Source organism: Miscanthus floridulus, chromosome 13 (assembly GCF_019320115.1).
Source record: "Miscanthus floridulus cultivar M001 chromosome 13, ASM1932011v1, whole genome shotgun sequence".
Taxonomy (NCBI): Eukaryota; Viridiplantae; Streptophyta; class Magnoliopsida; order Poales; family Poaceae; genus Miscanthus; species Miscanthus floridulus.
In genome coordinates this window covers 57,367,926-57,388,335 of record NC_089592.1, presented here as the reverse complement: position 1 = coordinate 57,388,335, position 20,410 = coordinate 57,367,926, and the positions used below count along the sequence as shown (strand labels likewise).

Here is a 20,410-nt window from a genome sequence, read left to right as displayed (position 1 = left end):
ATAAAGACAAATTCAGCTCTAATTGAGCCTAGCTTTACAGCCAAGCTTTCACATAGAACACACTGTCAAAGGGTAACTGATGTTATCTCTTATTTAGAACGTTTCTTATATGCTTGTCGTCACAACAACGAACCAAGAAATCAAGTTGTAGCCTAGCTAGCTATATGCTTTACACGTCTGATGAGCACAGTACAACTGGCTACCAACACTAACTTGGTTATTGGTACATTGGATACAAGGATTTTTTTTTGAAAAAGAATGCCGAATTAATTAAAGATTCCCTATTATATTTGACACGCATCAGGTTGAAACTTGAAAACGGTTCCAGATATATTTCCATAAGCATAGATGTAATACATATGAAAACTATCCCTAATTCCCATGACAACGTGTGGGAAATCCATCTAGTTTAACAAATTGGGGATCCCAAAGTAATATCTTGTGAGCTTGGGGTCTAAATAATATCCTAAGATACGTTCGAGGATATGAAAATGCAATTTGAGAGTTTAACACCTACTCCCTCTGTCCCAGTTTACTAGACATTCTACAGTGCATTTATGTGACTACATTCACTGCATGTCCCATGTATCAGGACAGAGCTGACGTCCAGGTTCAGGAAGTCCTCCTTATATCTGGTTGACAACTACAACGTCTTCTATAAGGGGACAGAGGGAGTAAATGACACGTCATAATAGAATTTCTAATGTTCCATTTCTGAAGTACAGAGTAGGCTTCGTATGTCCTGCTCAAGATGCTCCTGCTGATGCTTTTGTTTTATTTAAGTAATTAATGAACCATTTACTACCCTTAGAACTGAAATGGGGAGATAGAGATTATATTGCACGTGTAGTGAAGTAACAACATACTACTCCCTCTCCCACGCAAAATAAGTGTTATTCTCACTTCTTGAGAAATAATTTTTTTTTTAACTTTAACTAAATATATAAAATATAAATATTTATGTTTCATAATTAATATGATTAGATGAATCATCGACCATCACGTATCCCATAGTGAGTACGGAGTAGTATTGCTGAATTATACAAGATAGCAGAGTTTTACCAAACATGCCAAAAAGAAGTGCTGACATGTGATTATTTGTGACTGTGTTTTGACAACAAATTGTTACAGATCAAAAGAACAGCACAGAGATAAACATAGTAGCAATGCGCTGACAAAGTTTATTCAACCACTCATAGTCTCACACTCAGCGTTCGTTTTTCTTCGATTACTAATTTCGAGTAGTTATCAACCACTGCTGCCACCAGCACAGTCGTTATGCTTCTGGTTCTCCTGGATAACCTTCAAGACGGAGGCATAAACCCGTGCCTTCTCATACTTCAGCTTTTCCATCTTTTCCTTAATCGCCAGCAGGCCTATTGTCTCAACATTTCTCAGTGCAGCTTGCTCGAGCTTCTTGATCTTACTGTCGAGTGCATTGATCTGGAGCAACAACCGTTATAAGTGAAACACGTGCTCGGGCATGTTTGCGAAAAAAGATATGAGTGACATATATATATCACTTCAATATAGATCAATGACATGCATTCGTTTCAATAGATTGTGTACCTGGCGAGCTGGCCAGCGGTCAGTGTTGTTCTTCCGGCAGAGCCGCTTGAGAGATGTGACTGAAATATTCAGTTGCTTGGCGGCATCTTTCTTGCTCATGTGCATTAAGTTGGCTATATCTTTCATGGTCAACTGGGAGATTCTTCGGCGTTGCTTTGCTAGCAGACTTTCGTAGCCTGTAGCACTGGCATCACTGGACGACGACAACATTCCATCTTGAACAGTAACTTGTGAAGATTCAAGTATTGCAGGAGAAAACACAGTCCAATTAGCAGCGTTAATAAGCGCAGTGTCATCAGCATTGGTGTTTTCTTCTGCCCGCATGACTGTTTGATGAGGAGCTTCAGGACCTGGCTTAGGGACGCCTACTGCTTCAGCTGCGAACGCAATAACGATGTGTCACTACGAATCTTTAAATATGCAGTTTCGTGAACATGTGTACCTAGAATCCTAGATGACTAATTGTGTTCCACTTCATAAAACGTCCTTACTATTAGAAGAAGGTGTGGAAAGTATTTCCTTCAGCATATCCATCTCTAGCTGTATGTGCATGTCGTTGTTTGTTGCCTGAGATGTAGAACAAGAGTCCGTTAGCTGCCCACTGGTGTCGTTCTTGAGCATTTCCACACAGTTTGCGATGAAGTTCTGCACACGCCCATGCGTGCGCTCGCGGAGACTGTGAAAAGAAATTCACCACAAGGAATTAGCATTGCCGTATCAACCAGTGCGCGCGTCTGTGTGTGATGCTGTGATGAGTAGTAATTTGTTTAAGAATCAGTCACATACTCAACATACATGAGCTCGTTCCGTATGGTTTGGCCACTGGCATCGATATACGCGCGATCAATGATCGCGTGTTGGAATGTTCTAGCAGGGTCGTCCCCGACGTGGACAGCAAAATAGAGCTTGTGATTCGCTGCACAAGTGTAGAATCAACAAAAATGTGTAAACTCTATTAGCGAGTATATATTACATGCATGTGTGTGTGTCTCTCTCTCTCTATATATATATGTATGTGTGTGTGTCTATACATATGCATGTGTGTATATATGCATGTGTGTGTGTGTGTGTGTGTGTGTGTGTGTGTGTGTGTGTGTGTGTGTGTGTGTATGTGTGTGTGTGTGTGTGTCCAATTAGGGCAAAGCTATGTATGTATGTATGTGTGTGTGTGTCTATATATATGTATGAGGGAAAACGTGCCCTTATTACTGCTTTCATGGAGCACCACCCTGACCGATCGGCACTTGGAGCAATCCAGTTGGCCGCGAACGAACGGCACGAAGGTTAGGCCTTCCTGTGCTCTGCCCCGGCGGCGCTGCTGCCTTTGTTGCCGGCGTCCTCGTCGCTCTTGAAGAGCATCAATACTGTCGTCTCCGTCATCCATGGAATAATGGTCGTACAGTGACAAGGCTCCTAGTAGTTCCGAAAGGACGCCGTGTTCGAGCGTAGGCTCGGAACAGGGCAGGTCATCAAGCCTGGCGGGCACTGCCCGTACTCGATCTGCAGGGAAACCGTACTGATGACCCTGCAGCGGCTGCATGTCCACTGTCATCGCATGATGGTTTTGAACATCGTCGTCGTTGCCGAACGCCATAGACATGTTCAGCGGCGGCGGCGGTGCCGTTGGTAAGGCCTCGCCCCCTTGAACGGGCGGCACATGCTGTGGCGCCCCGACGTGCGTTGCCACGGGCTCACCGTCAGGCACTGCGAGCACATGAGAATCCAGCGACGGGGTCTGCAGGTAGCGGCTGATGTCGCCGTCCGCGTCATACACCTCGTCGGACATGGCTGCCGCAGCGTTAACTGTCGGGAGTGTGGCAATGCCCCAATGCGTGCCTGTGCGGCATTGTCACCGCGACGAGGCTTTCTTAAGTACCGCGCGAAGGGACGGAGGTTGGAGGAGGAGTTACGCTTGTACTTTGCCCGCGATCGGACGCGACGGTTGACGCCGGCCGGAGTCACAGTCACACGGAACGCGGTTCGGGACAAGCGGTACGAGCGACGGATCGATGCCTGAGACGCGCCCCGAATCGCGAGCGATGAATCGATGCATGGATGCTGGCCGACGGATCCATCGATGCTTGGATGCTGGGCGGTGGCGAGCGGCGAGCGCGTGTACGTTTGCTGTACGCAGGAACTAAGCCGGTTGGAGACCTAATACGTTGGCAAATAATGGGCCCTAGTCCACACGCTGCTGGCCAAAGGGACATAACATATATTTTTTTAAAAAAAATCATAACATATAATTTTATATATACATCAAGGAGAAAACGGCATGAAAAAAAAAACACCAAGGATTGAAACCTCTTTTACAACAAAATAAAATACAAAGAATTGTCTAGATTATCCTAGGATCAAGATCCTCGTTCTATAGTTATGTTCCAGATACGTCCCAATTATCCATGGATCATGTTACCCTTATCGAACCAATCGTCCTGAGGACGTATACCCCCTAATTAATGATCCAGGAACTTAAAAGTATCGATCCGCGTCCCATGTACCACATTCCTCATATGTGGGACATGGCCGATCTTGCGCAAGCGTGTCGTTGGCTGATGTGTCTTGCGGGAAGGCAACTTCTACGTGCCGTTTGATATGTGACAGAGCACGCTGATGAAAATTATACGGTAGAGAAAGAATACAGAAGTGCTTTTAAGGCCATTTGTACCTGATTTTTTTACACATACATCTAGGTACTTATTGTGTCAAAACTATATAAAGACCTATTTAGAGACACCAAATTGAGATGTGTCTCTATATTAATAGAGACGGCTATAAAAGGAACATGTCTCTCATGTGTTGTCGCCCAAGCCAATAGACAACCTGTCTATGATGACTCCCCGTCACTGACGCATGTCACTGCAATGTGTCTCTGATGATAGGGGTCAGTCATCAGCAACATGTGTGAATGAAACATGACATTGACCCCGCACCTCCTGATCCGATATTTTGTTTCAATTGTGATTGAAACAGCAGCTCGCATCTATCCACTCTTTCTCACCACCGTCCTCACTGCCTCCACCTAATATTTTCTCTCTCGCTCTGTGTCTTCCTTCACTCCCAGGAGAAGCCTTCGGCTCTTGGGAGGAGAGCTGAAGCGCGCTCTCAACCATTCTGTCCAGACCCTCAATTCTCAACAGTAGGCATTTTGCTCAAGGTGGCCTTACAGGTGGTGAAATTCCAGTCAGCCCATCTGCCCTCCTGTGCAGATTTTACTAAAATAGAGGAAGGTGATGAAGACAAGGATCGATTAGGAAACACAAGAAGACTGATCTGCTAGACAGCTTTTGGTTTGATTAATGTTCGTAGTCTTTTTTTTTCTCATCCGTCTCTAGTGGGAGTTCCCTCTCTATGTTTCTATTTTTGGCTGAACTCACTACTACACAAATAATTTTGCGAGGCTGTAAGGAAAATGGACCCAAGGCCCATTTACTTTAGATTTTGGTGTTTGCTGACCAACACAACCAAGTTGGACTAATAAATTTACAAGTGATTGTTTTGTAGTTCAATAGGGTGCAAGACGTGACTTGGACGAAGGCGACATGATGATCCGATGATCAACACCATAAGTAAGACCCTAGGAGCACAAGAGTAGACCCAAGATATCAAGCAAAGTCCAAGCACGAAGATAGGAACAAAGCCGTACGCAAGATCACGAAGAAACGAGCTCACAGAGGTGACCGTACGTTGGACTGGACGCTGGCAGAAAGTGACCGAACGCTCCGATCAAGAGGCTCAGCAACAGCAGGCGTCAGCAGCAGCGACCGGATGCTGGTGGCAAAACGACCGGACGGAGATTTGTAGCGTCCGATCGAGTACATAAATGTTCCAGAGCGGTGAAATTATGACCGAACACATCCGGTGGCATGTGACCGCACGCTGGCAGCATCTGATCAGTTGATCGCGGCTCTAACGGTCGGGACGACCGGACGCGTCCGATCAGGACGTGATCAGTGTCTGGTCAGTAGCAGAAAAGCGGGATTTAGTCCCTAACGGCTACTTTCTCAGTGGGGCTTATAAATAGACCCACCAACCGGCCATTTGAAGCAAGTGGAGCAAAGGAAACATATCAATGGTATTGATACACCATTTTAGTGATCTCCACTTATATAGTGCTTAGTGTTTCATTAGGTGACACTGGTAGAGAACCGAGCTTTACTCCCGGTGGGGAACCCCCTCTAGTCCCGGTTCCCCACCCGGGAGCAAGCATCCGGGACTAAAGGGGGGTCCTTTAGTCCCGGGTCAGGAACCGGGACTAAAGGAGGACCTTTAGTCCCGGTGGATAACACCAACCGGGACTAAAGGTGCCTCCTGACATGCCACGATGGCCGGCACCTTTAGTCCCGGTTGGTAATACGAACCGGGACTAAAGGTTTTTTTTCTTTTTTCTTTTCTTTTCATTTTTTTGTTTTCTTTTCAAAATAGGTTTTCGAAGTCGTATTGTACGCTGCTAATTATACATTTATACGTGCATATAGTATGTTTCAGTTCAAGCACAATGAACGTATTAAATCACACAATTCAAGCATAGAAATATATATATATATATATATATATATATATATATATATATATATATATATATGCATGCATGCATCATATATATATTTACATGCATGCATGCATATGTGTATTTTACATTATATTATTTCATGTGCATATATTACAAAAGATTGCATTATAGTTGTTGTGACATAACAAGTTTCTTCTCATCCTCTAGCTTGGCTTCAATGGCAGTGTTGGGTCGAAGTAGAACTCGCCCTTGGAATCGATGACCTGCTCATTAAAAAATCCGGCTATAGACTCTTGAATTGCTTTGATTTGGTCTTGCCGTATGACCTTTTCCTCCAACCATCGAGTCTACAGGTTTGAATTAAAGGAAAATAAATTAATATATGTACATATATATATATAAAGACATAGTAACACAATCAATAATAATAATTAAATGAATATATAGTGTATTTTTAACGTACTTTGAGTCTCTCTGTAGGAGTTCTTTGGGAGAGCACCTTGATAAACTTGCAAACATAGTAACCACAGTAGTTGTTCCCCTGTTCCTGCCTCAGACACCACTTTACGAGAAAAAGATTTGTCATCCAATCTGGTGATCCGGTGAAAGCTATATGTTTAATTAATAAAGATGATGCGATTCAGGGGACTTACTTTCAATGGGATTACATTCAGTGGCGCTTTGCATTTTTCCATGTGTTGCTTCTCAATAAAGGTTTTCCAAACACTGCCCAATAAAAAATTTGCCACGTCATCAGATATAGTTAATCATCATGTTTGTGTGTATATATAGTTGCTAGAGATCCCGAAATTACCTCTGAATAATATCTATCATATCTTGGTAGTCTTGTTGTGGTTTTCTCATCGAGTCATAGATTATCAAGTGACTTTTCACCAGATCGATGTCCATCAATATCCAGTGATTGCTGCATGTGTTTATAGAATATAACGCATAACACTCATTAATTAACTAGAATCAACATATGAGCCATTAAGGCTATGATCGACATGATTAACACTCACTTGAAGTTATAGGGAAAGAGTATATCCTTCTTGTGGCGTTGGTTCACTAAGAAGTTCATGATGTTACTCTCTGACTCAGACTTCCAATTAGTCATTGGAGTAATTGGGTCTTTGAATACTATATGGGGATCAACAAAACCAATTTCATTGCAGCCTTCCTTTCTGAGCTGTCATTGTAAATCTGCATATATATAGTACTTGTTAGGATAATTTATATGCATATACACACATATGATGAGTTTAATAATAGATCGAAAGAATTATTACTTACAGGCAATAGCAGCTAATGATAACTTTGTCCAGAGAGGTCAGGTGGCATAGTTGATGAAATTCTGCAAAGTTAACATACATAACATCATCGCCACGGAACCAATGTTTGTCTCTAATTCTGACACCAACGCAGAAGTCTCCACTGGTAGACGCCTGCATGTACCACTTGTTTAGCAGGTACATTTGCGTCCCCAGATCAGATAAGGCTTGAGGGTTGTATAGACTCTGGCCTAGTACAAATTTTTTCTTCCAAATATCAACCTCCGCCGCACTCTCAATGTTTCCATCACCAAACATCTGGTAAAGGTCGAGACCAGTCTCATCAAGAAATTCACCAAGGTGATCCAAATCGACATCCGGAGGTATGTTTGCCTGATGCATTAATCCTAAATTCGAACCATATTCATTACCAACAACTAGCGGGGGGATTGATTGGTGCGCTTGTTGTCCGAGTTGGGCAACTTCTTTCCCTGTCCGCTTCTTTTTCTGTGCCGCCTCAATTGACTTGGTGAGAGTGCGGTCATAGTCTGATAACGTTGATTTGGACGGCTTACGAGATTCCCGCTGTTGTTGCTGGTAAGAAGTCACCTTTTTTCTTAAAATATCCGGAGCTACGAAGAAGTACGGTTTCTCTGGGTTTCTCCTTGCTTCTTGATTCATTTTAAGTTTGTCATAGAATCTAGACATGTCTTTTTTATATGCATCAGTTCCTTCTTCCTTCTCTTCAGATATTATTTTGGGAATAGCCCTTGGTTTCATGGTGGCTTTCTTTGCAGGCGGGGACTGGTTCTTCGTTTGAGGGGCTGGCCTCTTGCTAGGCTTCTTGGTAGGCGGGGGCGGGGGAGGCGTTGGAGACCTCCTTGGAGGTGTTGGCAGCGGCGTTGGAGACCTCCTTGGAGGTGGCGGCTGCGGCGTTGGAGACCTCCTTGGAGAGGGTGTGGATGCAGCCTCGTCTTCCAACACAATGTCATCGTACAGAGCACTATGATGATCTGGCGATTGAACAATTGGATTTAGGTTGGGGGAGGATCTGCTACAAAAAAAGGAATGACATATTATTATGAGCAGATTGTTAATTATTTAAGCCAATACAAATTAATGATGTAGTGTTTTCATCCGCACATACCTATGGTGAGGTAGTTCAGGAGGAGGTGGAGCCGACATCCCTGGAATGATGATGTAGCGCTTGCGCCATAGAATGAATGTCTTCTCCGCTTCTCCTAGAGTCTTCTCGCCATCACCTCCAGGAATGTCAAGAGGCAAATCACTAAAACCTTTTTCAGCTTTATCTACCGAGATGGTAGCATATCCTTCTTGGATTATATTCCCATGAATCCTTGGTGTCTTGGTTCGGTCGATAGGATTAACAAGACCGATAGCCACCTTGATTGTGGAATTCTCCTTCGGAATGTGTAGCTCACACGTTGTACAAGGTTCAGTGACGTCATCCACAGGGAAGCGCAGTCTTGTGTCCCCTTGATTTGGTATCTCTGTGGAAGCGCAGCTGCTTTTCAACTGAAAAGATTGGCTAATGTTGATTCCTGGCTCTGATGCCTGCTTGCTTGCACTCACTGCTATTTGCACTTGCCTTTTGATTTCCTCCTGCATTCTTGCTTCAAGGTTTTTTTTCCCGCTCCTGTGCTTCACGCACCGCTTCCTCCAACCTCTGGAGCCGGTGTGCCTCTTCTTCCTTCTTTCTCTGGCGACTTCTATAGGAAGGTCTGTCCTGAGGGAATCTATGCTCCCACGAGACACTTCCTTTGCCTCTAGTTCGGCCACCATGTTCAATAGTCCCGATGGCGTATGTCAGCTCATCCTTCTCTCTGTTGGGCCTGAACGCACCACTAGCAGTAGCTCTCTGAGCATAAAACAATCTTTCTGCTGCTTCTTGTAGTCTTGCGCCATAAACGCACTTCCCTGTCTCCTGGTCTAGTGTTCCCCCATGAGCGAAAAACCAATTCTTTGCACGTTCTCCCCACTCGAGTGATTCTGGTCTGATACCCTTGGCAAGAAGGTCTGCTTCCATTTTGTTCCACTTCTTAATGGCAGTCGGGTAGCCACCTGATCCCAAGGTATGGTGGTATGTCTTCTGTTGGGCATTACGTTGGTTCTTTATCACCCGACTCACACCCTCTTCCGAAGTCTTGTACTATACAAACTCATCCTAATAGGGCCTCTGCTTTGAGATCGGGCCTGGGACAGTAAAATCTGGTGCTATGTTCTTCTTGACATACGTCGTGTATATGTGTTTCTTCCAAGTCTGAAACTGGGTGGCCATCTTCTTCATTGCCCAATCCCTAACTCGCTCCTTCAATTCATCACCATCTATTATATCATCATAATCATCTGTTTGGAGCGTGAAATGTACCAAGACATCATTCCAAATTAACGCCTTGTCACGATCGGAGACAAAACTGATATGAGGAGCATTGGTCTTCTTCTTCCATTCACGGGTACTAATCGGGAGCCGGTCCCGTACAAGGTAACCACAGTGGTGCACAAATTTCATTTTATTCGCCCCCCCCGGTTCTCCTGTATCCACATTGAACTCCGAGATGATGAAGCGACCCTCCAATGGCTTTTTGGGACCTCGAACATTTTTACTCTTCGTTGTAGTTGTTGATGTCGATCCAGAGGGCTACAAAACATAAACATTATTTTTAATGTCATGAGCACACATAAGACATATGATAATATATATATATAGCTAATAATAAAAAATATATACTTGGCCAATATGTTGTTGCTCATTTTGTTCAAGAGCTAAGTACTGACTCCCGTCATCTACATCCTCTTGCACGTTATTTTTAGCACCATCATCGCTGGCAACTTGAGTGCCAGTGTTGATCAAATTCATCATCAACTCCTCCTCATCCATATTTCTCGGGTCGGCCATCTAGCTTCAAAAAACAAAACCAATATATAGTACGTCAAATCTTTGCTTATTACATGCGTAAAATCTACAAACAATATGCATTATTAAATCTTGCCCCTCGATCACGGACGCAATTCGCCACACTAGGACGAACTACGTCGGTACTAGGGCGAATTAGGGCACGAGAAAGGGCGGTGTGACAAGAGTGGCGGTGCTCCACTCCGCCGTATATATGTCTGTACACATGGGTGAACGAGGGTGGCGGTGCTCCGCCGTATACATAGAAACGCATGGACGAAATGCATATGAATACAAATGACGTATATATACGTGTCGGCGCGGTGGCCGGTGTGCTCACGACGATGACGTGAGGCGGGCCGGCGTGCTGACGACGACGACGACGTGAGGCGGGCCGGGGCGGTGTCGGTGCGTGATGTTGTGATCCTATGTACCATGTGAACCATGTAGTCATTCATCATATGAGAAAATTCTATGTTAATAATGTAAGTATAAGTCATTATGAAATGTAAGTATATGTGTCTTATTGCTCATATAACCATTACTATTTCCGAAATGATAAGAATTTATTTTCTTCTTCTACAGGCGATCTCTGATGCTATGATATAAAGTTTGAAGATAGTCTTCCCGGAAAAAAATATGTAATGCTCATATTACTTTAGCAACATTAATATATTATATCTGTATATTCAAAGTTCACAAATGAAGAAACATTGAAGTTTTCCTTCATTTGTCTGTAGCCATGCATGCAAGTCCAACAAAAACTGCTAACATCATCACATGTGATATTTTTGATAAACTAAAAAACGCTTAGTTTACAAACTGGGTATCAAAATTGAGTTCCTATTTGACCATTATATATCCTACAACAAATCCTTCAAAAAAAAGACCCTACATGAATATATTTGGATAAAATTTCGTTAACAAACATTGATCTATGAAGATAGAAAAAATTCTTCTATTGAAACTGCATCTTGAAATAATGGCATATCATATAGTGATGAATATATGGCGGTTGATGGGCTGGATCATTAGCGGATGGTTCGTAGCGTTGTTTCCAAATAATATATAGCGTGTTTATTATACAAGCCATGGATTTACATCGATCTAATTAATTTCTAAAGTAATTTCATTGGTGATCCTTAATTATACTTGTCATTTAGAGTTCCAAATATTCAAAACTTGCCTTAAGATATGTTTTTATTTAAAATCATTTAGAGTTCCAAATATTCATTTTTAGTTTCTAGATTTTGTGATTCAAAATTTGGAATTTTCAATCGACCTCGACCGTTGACATGGCTTACACCAAAGTTGTAGTTTTCGACGTGATCTATAACTCGGCAGTGGAGGGCTCGGACGAATGTACAAAGAGATCGACGAATATATCACCTCGATCAAGCTCGGCAGTGTACGTACTGGAGGGCCTCGGGCCGGCGCGGTGGGGCAACGCGCGGTGGAGGGCCTCGGAAATATATCACCTGGAGGTTATATAGCAGAGGAGAATTACTCCCGGTGCCAGCCACCAACCGGGAGTAAAAACCCTTTACTCCCGGTGCGTGTTACCAACCGGGAGTAAAGGTATACCTTTACTCCCGGTTGGTAACACGCACCGGGAGTAAAGGCTTTTTTTTGGCGGGCCACGAAACTGTAGCCCACTTTTACTCCCGGGTGGGCTTCCCACCCGGGAGTAAAGGTGGCCTGCAGTTTCGTTTCCCGCCTGTTTTAAGCAATAGTCTTGTTAAATACAATAGAAATGCAATAGTTTTTATTAAATACATAGTAAATTAAATAAAAGGCATAAAATTATTTTGTTAAAAATATGAATTTTATTTTTGTTTATTGCACATAGGAAAAATCGATAACCTAACTTTTTTTATTTTTTGTTAGAATTATAAAACATAATGTAACTAATATTTATTATTTCGTTAATGCAAAAATGTAGTGTTTAATTAAAATTATCAAAATTATTGGTTTTGGACAGGAAATTTGTTTTCACATCATTTTAACGTTAATATTTTAATTTTTCATCACTCAGTATCCTAATTTACCTTTTTGAGAGAGAAATCCCACCAAATCAAACATTGATTTAATTTGAAACATGACATAATAAACATCTGAATTCACAATTATTACATAATATCTCAAACACACACTATATTAAATCACTATATCATCAAGTGGGCACAGCAGTGAACTTCTTCTTTACGTATGTCCCTTGGTTATGATCGCTTCGTAACCATGGAGTGTCCTCATCATTTACCAAGATGCTAGGGTCTTTGTTCACTTTGAAGGGCGGAATTCGGTCATCCTTTTCATATTCTTCTGACATGTCTGACTTGTCCTCAATTCCCACGATGACTCTTTTCCCTGAAAGAACTATGTGGCGCTTTGGCTCTTTGGTTGAGTCATTATCGTTTTTCCCTCTTTTTGGTTTGGTAGACATATCATTGACATAGAACACCTGATTCACATCCTTGGCAAGGACGAATGGTTCGTCTTTGTACCCAATATTACTAAGGTCTACTGTTGTTATTCCATACTCGTTGTCTACTGTTACCCCGCCTCCGGTCACCTTGACCCATTGGCACTTGAACAATGGGATCTTCAAAGTAGGTGCATATTCTAGTTCCCATATTTCATCTATGCTGTCCATAATATGTCTGCTTATTCCCATTCGGGTCTATGGCATCTATGCGGACACCACTGTTTTGGTTGGTACTCCTTTTATCTTGGGCTACTGTGTAGAATATGTTCCCATTTATCTCGTACCCTTTGTATGTGACGATATGCCATGATGGTTGCATAGCCAATAAATACAGTTGCTCATGGATGCTCTCATCACCTTGACATTTTTTTCGCAACCAACCGCCGAAAGTTTCCATGTGCTTATGCGTAATCCAAGCTTCAGTCTTCCCTGGAAACTCGGATCGTAAGAGATCCTTGTGTGTCTCAATATACGGATCTACCAAAGAGGAGTTCTGTAGAACTATGTAGTGCGCTTTATTGAAATAATCATCATCCGTACCAATATATGTTTTCCTCCCTAGTGTCCCCTTTCCGCTTAGTCTCCCCTCATGTCTCGATTCAGGAACACCAATCGAGTCAAGGTCGGGAATAAAGTCAACACAGAACTCAATGACCTCTTCTGTTCCATAGCCCTTGGCGATGCTTCCTTCTGGGCGAGCACGGTTGTGAACATATTTCTTCAGGACTCCCATGAATCTCTCTAAGGGGAACATGTTGTGTAGGAACACAGGACCGAGAGTGAAAATCTCCTTGACTAGGTGAACTAGGAGGTGTGTCATAATATCAAAGAAGGAAGGAGGGAACACTAACTCAAAGCTGACGAGACATTGAACCACATCATTCTGTAGTTTAGCTAGATCAGTTGGATCAATTGCCTTCTGAGAAATTGCATTGAGGAATGCACATAGCTTTACGGTGGCTAGACGTACATTTGGAGGTAGAATTCCTCTTAATGCAACTGGAAGTAATTGCGTCATGAGAACGTGACAGTCATGGGACTTTAAGTTACAGAATTTCTTCTCTGGCACATTTATAATACCCTTTATATTCGAGGAGAATCCAGATGGTACCTTGATGTTGTTTAAGCATTCAAACATGATTTCCTTCTCCTCTTTGCTTAGAGTGTAGCTAGCAGGACGTAAGTAATGGCGTCCATCATCTGTCTTCTCTGGATGCAGGTTGTCTCTTTCTCTCAAACAACGCAGGTCCTGTCGTGCTTCAAATATGTCCTTAGGCTTTCCATACACACCCATAAAGCCTAGCAGGTTCACACAAAGATTCTTCATTAGGTGCATCACGTCGATCGAGCTACGGACCTCCAGGACTTGCCAATAGGGTAGGTCCCAAAATATGGACTTTTTCTTCCACATGGGTGCATGACCGTTAGCGTCTTTCGGAATAGGTTGGCTTCCATGTCCTTTTCCAAAGACGACTTTCACATCATTGACCATATCGAGTACATCCTCACCGGTTCGGTTGCGAGGCTTGGTCAGGTGGTCTGCCTTCCCTTTAAAATGCTTACCTTTCTTTCTTACGGGGTGATTTGCAGGAAGAAATCGACGATGGCCAAGGTACACGACCTTTCGACATTTTTTCAAGAATACACCTCTAATATCACCGAAGCAGTGTGTGCATGCATTATATCCCTTGTTTGACTGTCCTGAAAGATTACTTAGAGCAGGCCAATCATTGATTGTTACGAACAACAATGCTCGCAGATCAAAGTGTTCCTGTTTGTACTCATCCCACACACGTACACCTTCTTTATTCCACAAAATGAGAAGTTCGTCAATAAGTGGTCTCAGGTACACATCGATGTCATTGCCAGGTTACTTCGGGCCTTGGATGAGCACAGGCATCATAATGAACTTCCGCTTCATGCATAACCAAGGAGGAATGTTGTAGATACTTAGAGTAACAGGCCAAGTGCTATGACTACTGTTCTGCTCTCCAAAAGGATTGATACCATCTGTACTTAAAGCAAACCTTAAGTTTCTTGCTGTCATTTGCAAACTCCGGGAATTCTCTGTCGATTGCTCTCCACTAGGACCCATCAGCAGGGTGTCTCAACATATTGTCTACCTTACGGTCTTCTTTGTGCCATCGTAACAATTTTGCATGTTCTTTGTTTCTGAACAAACGTTTCAAGCGTGGTATTATAGGAGCATACCACATAACCTTGGCAGGGATTTTCTTACGTGGACGTTCGCCCTCAACATCACCAGGGTCATCTCGCTTGATCTTATACCGCGACGCATAGCATACCGGGCATGCATCCAATTTCTCGTACTCTTTGCCACGGTATAGGATGCAGTCATTAGGACATGCATGTATCTTCTCTATTTCTAGCCCCATAGGACAGACAACTTGTTTTGCTTCGTAGGTAGTGGCGGGCAATTCATTGTACTTTAGAAGCATCTTCTTTTGGATTTTTAGTAACTCTCCAAATCCCTTGTCAGATACACCATTCTTTGCCTTCCATTGTAGCAATTCTAGTGTGGTTCCCAACTTTTTTCTGCCCTGCATCACAAGTTGGGTACAACAATTTCTTGTGATCTTCTAGCATCCGCTCGAACTTGATCTTCTCCTTTTCACTTTCACATTCTCTTTGTGCATCACGAATGACCTGACAAAGATCATCAGCCGGCTCATCTTCTGCTGACTACCTCTTCTTCAGCTTCTCCCATTGCAGTATCATTGAAGCACGCACCATCAGGAATAATATCATTGTCGTCCCATTGTTCTTCTTCATCTTCTTCCATTACAACACCGGTTTCTCCGTGCTTTGTCCAACAAATATAGTTTGGCATGAAACCCGACTTGAACAAGTGTGAATGAAGAGTCCTTGAGCAAGGATATTCCACCGTATTCTTACATATGGCACATGGGCAGCACATGAAACCGTCGCGTTTGTTTGCCTCGGCCGCACGTAACAAAGAATGCACGCCGTCAATGAACTCTTGTGAGCGGCGATCAGCATTATACATCCAATGACGGCTCATCTGCATTACATGACATAAATATCATATTAAAACCTAGATCATAATTAATTATTTATACAACATGCGTGCCACCACAAAAGATACAAATTTATGAAAGCATCGCTACAATGTAGACAATCCCAACTACCACTAAAAGAACTAAAGCTAAAATACATTTCAGGAGCACAAGGATTTCGCGACCAATCTCAACTAAAACAGACAGATCCCCCGATTGTGCAACATCTTTGGGCTTCTTCGGCTGGATCACTGCCTCATTAGCCGCCGTATCTGCCTGTTGTGCAAGATATTTTTGCACGAGTTCAACATACTCTTCCTCCCAGTAGAAGCCTGAACATCGTCCACTGCCATCCCACTGAAATTAAAACAAAAAATTAGAACTTTAATCACAACCATCATGAAAATAGGTATAAACTAACCATAATCATTAAATACGATAAAATAACTCACATTGCGATCCGGACACTTGTAGAAGATACGATCCTTGTTGGGACCCTCCTTCTTCACTCGGTACTCCATCACAATCTTCGTCTCATCACGACACTTGCCGCATGGAATGAGAGGAAGGCCCGGCCTAAGTCGCTTTGGAAACCCATGAGAGGCCGAGGACCCGGAAGCAGTTGCCATCTACTCTCTATACTCATTTTTTAATACACTATAAATTTCTTCTTTTATAAACAAATAAAATTAACAAACTATAAAATTATCTAGATCTCTAAACAATGATATTTTTAATGGTCATTGTGTTCTCGTCTTTTACTGCGGCAGGTAAGTAATTCATATGATATTTCCGCAAATTAACAGAAGAATGGGAATGTACACACATAACAGACTACTACGACGATATCGGGACGTGTGAATAAATAACCATCCGTACTAGTTGACCTTGCTTACGTGATCATCTCGGCGAGCATTTCTCCACCGGACAGCACCGTACTTGGTCAAGGAAGAGCTCCGATTCTATGAGGAAGGGAACACGGTCTCCCACGACCGTTGTCGCTCTCCCTCGTAGAATCAAAGCTCCTCCTTGATGTCCGTTACCGCTCGACAGAGAACATGCTTGCCGAGCTGAACACGGTCCGCAAGTTCAACTAGTACGGATTTTCTATAATTTTCTAACTATTTTCTAAGTTTTTATTTATATATACTACGTTTAGGTACGGTGATTGACAGACTACTACGACGATATCGGGACATGTGGATAAATAACCATCCGTACTAGTTGACCTTGCTTACGTGATCATCTCGGCGAGCATTTCTCCACCGGACGGCACCGTACTTGGTCAAGGAAGAGCTCCGATTCTACGAGGAAGGGAACACGATCTTCCACGACCGTTATCGCTCTCCCTCGTAGAATTCAAAGCTCCTCCTTGACGTCCGTTACCGCTCGGCAGAGAACATCCTCGCCGACCTAAACACGGTCCGCAAGTTCAACTAGTAAGGATTTGCTATAATTTTCTAACTATTTTCTAACTTTATATTTATATATACTTTAACCTTCTTTCATGTAAATATGCAAGCTTAAAGTGATTTTGAGCTCAAATTGCTTACAAATGAAAAAAACCACAATAAAGAACCATAAATATATATAGTGAATAAAATGGCATAAGAAAATGGTAAAAAATGAGAGTATGAGATTGGTAACCTTTACAACTGAAGAATCGACTGGAGGAATCGAAGAAATCAACGGAGGAATCGAAGAATGGATGGAGGAACAATGGAGGGAGGGAGGAAGCAAGAACACTACTGCAGTGAGCTTCAAAATGTGCTGAGCTCGGGCTCGGGGAGGAAGGAGGAGACGGCCGATTTATAAAGGGAGAACATTTAGTCCCGGTTGATAGATCCAACCGGGACTAAAGGTAACTTTCCAACCCCGGGCGCAGCCACGGCCCGGGAGTATACCTTTACTCCCGGTTGGATCCACCAACCAGGAGTAAAAGTATACCTTTAGTCCCGGTTGGTGGCTCCAACTGGGACTAAAGGTCCCTGCCACCTCTGTCTGGCGTAGTAGCCATTGGGCAGGGACCTTTAGTCCCGGTTGGAGCCACCAACCGGGACTAAAGGTATTTCTAGTCCCTGGGGGCAAAAAATTCCAGGACTAGAGCCTATTTTGGCCGAGGATCAAAGGTCTGTTCTCTACTAGTGTGATTAGCGTAGGTGCTTTTGCGAAGTGCTTAGGTTGATTAGACCACCGCTTATGCGCTTGCTCTAGGTTTAGGCCTAGTGTTTAGTGAGGTTTGCATACCTCTTACCATTCGGTGCTTGCGCGCACCATCATTATACATCGGAGGGGCTTGTAGTCTTGCGAGATCACACCAACCGTGGTTGTGGTGTGGCCGCCATCATGTACCGGAGGGAACAAGGCCCGTGGCGTTTCGGCCGGAAGCTTGATAGTGAAGACGACGGGGAGCATCCGGGAGAGGCTTACCGGAAGGCACGTCGAGACCCACTTGCGCGTGGGGAAGGCCCAAGGCTATCCACGGAGTTACCCGACCGGGAGCTTGGCCTTTGCGAGGAAGTCCTTGCGAGGGGCACCAACGAGGACTAGGGGGAAGCTTGCGCGCTTCTTGATACCTCGGTAAAAATACCTGAGTCGTCGATGGGAGTTTGCATATCTCTACCTTGCTCTTTAACTTCCACATTAACATTGTTTACATTACTCCTTTTTTGCGGTAGAGATAGCAAGACACTAGCAAAACCGTAGTTGCACATTTAGATAGTTTATCTTTTGCATAGGTTTTGCTAAGGTTAGAAAAAGATGCCATAGTTTAGAAGTAGAATTTTAAGTTACCTAATTCACCCCCCTCTTAGGCGTCATGGTCCCCTACAAGTGGTATCAGAGCCAGGTTGGCTCAATTAGGACCTTTGGCTTAACCGACGTTGAGCCGACGCTATTAAGAGTTGTTGGGATGGATACCTCTAGGCCTCCACAATTTGACGGCACTAACTTTGCCTATTATAAAGCTAGAATGGCTTGCCATCTTGAGGCAGTTGATTTGGGTGTTTAGAGAGTCACTCGTGATGGGATGAAACACATTAAGAATCCCGATAAACCCACAAAGAGTGAAGAAAAGGAAATGCATTTCAATGCTAGAGCTAAGAATTGCTTGTTTGAATCATTTAGCATGGATGTGTTTAACTAAGTGTTCACTTTAAATACGGCACATAAAATTTGGTTAAAACTTCAAGAGCTCCATGATGGCACATCTAATGTTCGTGAGCAAAAACATTGTCTAACTAAACAAAATTATGATTTCTTTACAATGAATGATGATGAGCTTGTTCGTGATATGTATTCTCGTTTGAATCTAATTATCAATGAGCTCCATTCAATAGGATTAACAAAGCTAGATGATGCGGACATCATGAGGAAGATCATCTCTGTGCTTCCACAAAAGAAATATGCAAGCATCATCACCATCCTTCACAACATGGAGGACTTGAGCACCATGACCCCGGCCATAGTCATTAGCAAGATAGTGGCATTTGAAATGTCACGCAAGATGGGTCAAGAAGAAGCCTCTTCATCAAGCAAAGGCAAAGCTCTCGCATGTAGCAAGAAAAAGAAGATGAAGGACAAGCAAGTTGAGAAAAGCTCAAGCTCAAGCTCCTGAAGTGAAGATGAAGAAATAGATGAGGATGATAATGATGATGATGAAGATTCAAGTGATGATGATCAATCTTCCTCCTCCACCTCCGACCTTGATGAAGAATCAATCAAACTTATCAACAAGGTGGAGAAGATGATCCAAAGGCTCAATGTCAAGGGTGTGCCCATCCAAATTCATGATATCATCTTCACCAATCAAAGAAATGAGCAAAGAAAGAGAGGATGCTATGGATGCGGTGAGTTAGGGCACTTTGTGGAAGTTTGTCCAAACAAGCCCACACCCAAGACAAAGAAGAAGGCATGCAAAAACTAAGACCTCACATCAATCAGGTCATGGGATGATTCTTCAAGTGAAGAAGAATACCATCACAAGAGGCGAGGCCGCAAGCACTCATCATCGAGCTCTTCTCATGTGTGCCTTATGGCACGAGGTAACAAAAGCTCATCCTCTAGTGAGAGTGACAGTGATGATGAAATGCCTTCTTATGATGAAATTGTGCAACAAAATCTTAATTATGCTAAAGTTTGCACTAGTCAACAAAAGAAGCTCGAAAAATTAAAAGAAAAGCTAGATAGTTCACAAGAAGCATATAAAACTTTGCATGAACAATATAAGACATTTGCTAATCTCAATATTGAACTATCTACTAAAATTGAGCAAATTGAGGCTAGTGCAACAACAAATGCATGCACAATCAATGATGAGCAACTTGTAAAGAAAAATGAAAAATTAAAAGAAAAGTTAGCTAGCTCACAAAATGCTTATGAAAGTTTGCTTGCCAAAATAGAGACCATGTGCAAACATTGTGATGAGCTAACCAATAAAGTTGCTAATCTTGAAGCCGTTGGTGCAACCCCCACCAAGGCATCTAAAAAGAAAAGTTCTATCTTTAACATGCCTAAAAAGGATGCCTTTACTTTTTGCAATGATTTATATTTAGACTCACCCTTGTGCTAACCAAGTTTGTGTTGAGAAAGTTGTTGTAGATACATGCACACAAGAGGTTG

General features: G+C 42.8%; 1 pseudogene; it reads right to left on the bottom strand.

The window, feature by feature from the left end:
- Nucleotides 1-1,248: 1,248 nt before the first annotated feature.
- On the bottom strand, nucleotides 1,249-3,355 carry LOC136499233 (uncharacterized; annotated as a pseudogene).
- Nucleotides 3,356-20,410: the final 17,055 nt, after the last annotated feature.